The following is a 6,000-nucleotide window of genomic DNA, read 5'->3' as shown; positions in this document are numbered from 1 at the left end:
CACCCGCACACTGCGTCCTTGGGAACTGTGAGGAGAAGCAGCGGCGGCGGGCTCCTTACAGTTATTTTCTGTTAAGACTGTTGCGATCTACTGGCGGATGCTCCGCGAGCTCCCGGTAGACCATCTACCTTTTGGCCACCTCTGCTCTAGGGTTTGGATAGCAGCTGCGAGTGTATATATGGGTCTGCCATACACAGTCCTACAGTCCCCCTGCAATCCCCATCATGTCACATTTATTGAATTTGATCTTTTTTTTTTTACTTTTTATACCCACTACAGTAAATATTCACATAAAAAATACAATAAGAAATGTGAATTCATCTTGCTAATAAGAACAGATTGTAAGAATGACATCTTCCAATTTCTGGGACTGTCCCTGGGTATAGGGACTTCTCCTTGTGGTGTGCAAGGCTGCAATCTCAGTTACTATTCTTTGTATCTAAGCTGAACGTCAGCGACGTGGAACACAAGTTCAGTATTAAACTCTGATAAATGACACAAGCATTGGAAGTACCTGAATGCAGCCTTTACTCAGAGCCAAGCTCGACACAGGCCGGAAATTGGGCCCATGAAGGGAGAAGAAGATAAAGGTGATTTATTTGCCTCTGATTATTTTTTTATTGAACTTACAATGGGAAACATATGATTACAATATGTATGAAACCTTCACAGACATTTTCCACTTAGATTAAAAAAAGTTTTAATTTCAATCTGCAACTCCGCATTTCAGCACTAGGTGGCGCTGTGGCATTTGCATTTCTTTGAATCATTACACACATAAATTACAGAAAATGTGAATTATTTTTACATTTCTGATCCGTTTTTGAATAACATTTGAAAAATAAAAACAAAGTAAATTTTTTTGTTATTCTAGTTTCCAGTGTTTATTCTACGATACTAGTGGTTTGTCTTTTGTAAATTAGAGAGGTCCTCCTAGTGTGTACAATACAAATTATACATGGAATTATTCCTCATGTAATGTCAATTATTGTCATATAGTAATCAGTGAATATAAATATTAATGTATTGGAATATTAGCTTTTTTGGATCATATAAAATACATTGTTCTTTTATAACATTGTCATCTTGTATAATGACCGGCAGTAGAAGCAGGACTAATCCACAGCTCACTTCCATGTAACAGAGCGGCCCTACTGGTCTAGTGTAGTCCAAGGCCGGGGTCTGGGCACACATCAGTGCCCTCCGGTCTGTCTCCCGGAACCGGAGGATAGACTGCATAAAACGTGGGACCCGTAAGCGGGAGCCCATGGTAGCTTGTTTTATGGGGGCCCAAACAAATCAGGCACTTGTTGCTGCAGTGCTTGGGTCTGTTCAGCTTTGCATGTCCTTCATTATAGCCAACATAAGGATGGGTGAGAGGACCCGAGGACAACTCCATCTTGCACCACTTTCCTTTTCATAATGGGCTGCATTTGTTTTTGTTTTTTTGTGTGGGGGGGGGCATTGGTGATGGTGTTATTTGCACAGAAAAACATTTTTACTGGTTACTGCTAATACGTTACTCATTTGAAACACATATCTACAGAGATGTGACTGCCGGGTGTTTGTGCCGCTGCTCTGCTGCTTAGTTTAGCCAGCCAGCCTTTGGGTCAGAATCTCCCACATGTCTTGGTCGATGGTAGAGGTCATCTCACGCAGCTCCAGGAGCACCTGTTGTTGAAACTGCTCCGTCCTCTGGCATTGATCTAGTATGGCTAGGAGGAACTCCTGGTTGATGGGGGGGGGGGGCTCAGCAGGCTGCTCCCCAGAGTGTGGACCAGACCCCCCCCATCCCCAGGCTGCCTGAGCTGATCATCCTCCTCTGAAATGTAAACAAACAAAAATAAAAATTGGCATTTGGCATTTTGTATGTCTTAAAATTTGACTTTAATTTAATTAATTTCCTCGGTCAGTATGTGGGAGATCAATGGCAGACATGTCCGTGTCCATATCAGACACGCCTGCCATCTCCTCTTCGACAACACACCCCAACGCCATCTCCTCCAATGTGGTGTATTCCAAAGTCTGATGGATTTGCCCACCATCTGTCCTCCTCGCATGTCGCCAGCGGGCAGCCATCTTCCCCTTCAGCCGGCACTGGAAGTCCGCCCATCTAAAATAAATTACAATATAGAGGAAACATATTACTAAGGTATTCAAACCATGTGAAAATACCATATTTCTACACTCATGAAAAGTTACTGGTAAATTCTCTAATAGTTGTTACTAAACTATTTTTTTATTTAAAAATAAAACCATACACCACCGTTACATATAACACGTGAGTGCCGTGTGACTCGGTAGCGCCAAGTGTCTATATTCTGTGTCTATATTGTATGTGACTGTATCTGCATACAAAATGCTATGCTACAGTGTTTTCATGGAAAACTGTAACGTGTCATTTTGGATGCAGATACAGCGCAATCACATACAGAATATAGGCATGCCACATATCAGTTTAATTAGCAGAAGCTGCTCGTGCATCCTATTATATTACTTTCCATCTAAGACGCATTTTTGCAAAAAAAAAGATGCTCTGCGCTACCGAGTCTCACCATGGCATGGTGCGACTTCAAGGGCTGTTCAGCGTGACTGCAGCAAGGATGTAAGAGGTGCTCTGAGGCTGGCATCCGTGTCGGTGAGGGACAGCAGTTTGAGCTTGATACTGAGTGGTATACAGAGCCAGTGGAGTGACTGGCACAGGGGCAGTAGAGGTAGACTGATGAGACAGGAACATGAGGTGGGCAGCAGAGTTGAGGAGATGGGTGAAGTTCTGTAGAAGGTGTTGAGAAACCTTCCACTGGCCCTGGATAAACTGTATTGTTGTCAAGGATGTTATTTCAGCAAACAAGATGGCTGCTGTTAGTGCACATTAGGCCAAGTACATCTTAGGCAGCCGCAGGGCAGGAATGACTGGTAGCTACTATGGAATTCAATACACCAGCGCGGTATTGTAATGTAATGTACTCGCTTTGTGTGGGCCAATGTGAATGACATTGTTCTGCCATCCATAACTGCTAGTTGTACATCACTTGAAGATGTCCTGTACCATAGACAGCATGTTTCCCGTAAGTGGTATTTTATGTAGAAAACATGTTTTCATCCTGTGACATTTCAATATTTCTGCATTTTTGCACATTGGCCTCCAACCATTGGAATGTCCCACACAGCACATATCTCACTACGGCCAACAGACTTGGACACCACTGCAGCCAAACGCTGCCTTTGAGGCTCCTACCACAAGTAACCGTATTGCTGTACAGAAACACAACACAAATGCTCTGTCTCTAGGATGTTAGGAATAAAGGTATCTTCTGCTAGGAAATTCCTTTCACGCTGTCTGAAATAAACCTGAAACAGCCAAAACTGATTTCATATGTCTTCTTTTAGAAATTAGAGGTGTGCGCCAACCCCAATGTTTTGGTTTTGGATCTGTATTTGAAAAAAAAAAAAAATTTTTTTAAAAACAGCTAAAATAAGGTAGTTTTTGTTCCTACAATATTATTAAACCCAATAACATTAATTTCCCACAATTCTGACCATCTCACTGCTCACAATATTGTTCAACAACATACTGTAGGCCAAAGGCCGGTTGGCTAAACTAAGAAGCAGAAGCAGTGGCACAAACCCACGGCAGTTATTTCTGTTTAAAAATGTTCTGCAAATTAGTAATTTATTAGCAATAACCAATCAGACCAACTCACAAGTACTATCAATATCAAACAATACAACACAGAAATGTATTAAGAATTGTGTGCGGCATATCAGTGGCAGAGCTTGTGAATGGTGGGCCCAGGTGCAAAACTATGATTTGAGCCCCCTCCTTCAAGTTCACAATATGCCATAAAACAGTGGGTGTCAGGGAGAGATACAGGGTGAGGGGGAGAGGCAAAGGACAACAGGGAGATGGAGAGTTGGTGAAAGGGAGATGCAATGGGTGACTGGAAAAGGGTGAGAGGGAGAAGCAGTAGGTGCAGGGAGAGGCACTGGAGGATGGAGACGGTGACTGGGAGAAGTTGAAGATGAGATGCAGAGGGTGTGAGAGGTCTCTGTAGGAGGGAGTAAAGAGTGTAAATGGGGTTAAAAGGGTTCACTTGGACATGAAGGGAAAGTATCAGTGGGGGAGATAGGCAGAAAAAACAAGTGGCTTTAACATAAGAGCTGAGGGAAGACAATGCTACTGTAGTGGAAGAATTTACTAAAGAGATAGAAGAGGAATTATGCTAGAGAAGAGGAGAGAGAGAGGGAGAGAGAGAGGGAGAAAGAGGAGTGAAGAGGAAGTAAGAGAGGTGCAGTGTAACAGAGAGTGAGAGAGACAGGAGATGGAGGGAGAGAGAGGAGAGGAAACAAAGAGAGAGGGGGCAGAGAGAGAGATGGGAGATGGAGATAGAGGGGGTGAGTCAGAGACAGGGGGTGAGTTAGAGAGAGAGGGGGAGTCAGAGAAAGAGGGGGAGACAGAGAGAGAGGGAGGAGACAGAAAGAGGGGGAGATGGAGGAAAGGAGAGAGGGGTGAAGAGGAAGGAAGAGAGTTGCAGGGGAACAGAGAGAGAGAGAGACAGAGGGAGGAAGAGAGAGAGAGGGCAAGACAGAGAGAGGGTCAGAGCTGGAAAGAGACAGACAGGGAGGGTGCGACAGAGAGAGAGGGATAGAAGAGAAATTATATTAGTGAATAGGAGAGAGTGAGGGGTAGGGAGAAAGGGAGAGAAGGGTGAAGATGAAGGAAGAGAAGAGCAGGGGAACAGAGAGAGAGCGAGACATGAGATGGAGAGAGAGGTGAGGTAAGGGAGAGAGAGGGAGACAGAGAGTGAGGGCAGAGATGGAGAGAGAGACAGAGGGGGAGGCAGAGAAAGAGGGGCAGAGGCGGAGAGAGATAGAGAGGGGGGAGGAGATGGAGAGAGAGAGGGTGGGCGGAGTGATAGTGGGTGGAGTGAGAGATAGAGGGGGCAGTGGGAGAGAGTGTGTACAAGAGAGAGAGAGAGGGCAGAGGGAGGGGGGGGGGCAAGAGAGAGTAGGAGTACCTCAAACCTTATTTGAGCTTTATTTCTGTGTAAGGAGATCCTTATGTCTGTCCCATGTATGCTTACATTGCTCTACTGTCTTATCCTTTACCACCTCTGATGGGTGGCTATTCCACTTGTCCACTACTAGAACTTTGTCAGCCATATAGTAACATTTTGAAGGGACCCCTACAAAACACCTCCACACCGAGCATCTGGATATAGAGAGGGGGTCCCCAACAAGTCACACAGCGCAGTTTTCCCCATTCTTCTGAAAAGCTTTACTAACTTACCTCACAGCTTCTGTTTCCTCCGATTCTAGCTCCTCAGTGGCAGCATTGTAAATGTCACGTGACCTAATTGTTTATGTGTTGTTAACTGGTTAATTGCTACATGCTGTCACGCTGTGTGTGATTGTGCATGACTTACCTGTCTTTATTACATCACATGTCTGAGTGAACCTGAGTACCAGACAGATTGTCTAGACTACAAGTGCAGGATTTGTTTACATGCCTCTGTATAATGATCTGCATGTGCACAAGTCTGTCACTATCTTATTGGAGCACCGCAGTCCTGTACGGCTGTACAGTGTTTAGCCCAAACAAGATTGATATTTTATTGTATTCACTGCTGTTTACCTTCTATCATATGTATCCTATTATATTCAATAAAGGTTACTCCAGTTTGGAATCAGCATGCGGACTAAACTTCTTGTTCTACACACTTAATGACTTGTAGACAATACATCTGCTATTACTAATGACAGCAAAGCCTCCCTGGAATCTGCTCCCCTCTATGGGCATTTGTTTCATCAACTCATTAAAAAAGGTTCTGGTTCCAGGGATGGAACCAGCCACCAGAAAGCAGAGCAGACCAATCACCGGGCCATCTACTAGTAGGTACAAACAGGCCCTGAACAGAAAAAAATATATATAAAATATAAACCTTAAGCAGCTGTGATGTTACTGGGGAGCAGCTTGCCTTTCCCTCCTTAGATAGTGGA

The 6,000-nt window shown here is 44.2% G+C and overlaps 1 long non-coding RNA gene across 1 annotated transcript in view; it reads right to left on the bottom strand.

Annotated features, from left to right (window-relative positions):
- Positions 1–606: 606 nt before the first annotated feature.
- The window catches only part of LOC134980600 (uncharacterized), a 30,008-nt gene continuing 24,614 nt past the window's right edge, over positions 607–6,000 (bottom strand). Inside the window, exons 2-3 of the long non-coding RNA XR_010190443.1 lie at positions 1,988–2,113; positions 607–1,822 (exon numbers count right to left, since the gene is read on the bottom strand). This is a non-coding gene — a long non-coding RNA (uncharacterized LOC134980600). The remainder of the gene's footprint in view (positions 1,823–1,987; positions 2,114–6,000) is intronic.

Source organism: Pseudophryne corroboree, chromosome 12 (assembly GCF_028390025.1).
Source record: "Pseudophryne corroboree isolate aPseCor3 chromosome 12, aPseCor3.hap2, whole genome shotgun sequence".
Lineage (NCBI taxonomy): Eukaryota > Metazoa > Chordata > Amphibia > Anura > Myobatrachidae > Pseudophryne > Pseudophryne corroboree.
The sequence above is the reverse complement of the archived record's forward strand: the minus strand, read 5'-3'. Positions and strand labels throughout refer to the sequence as shown.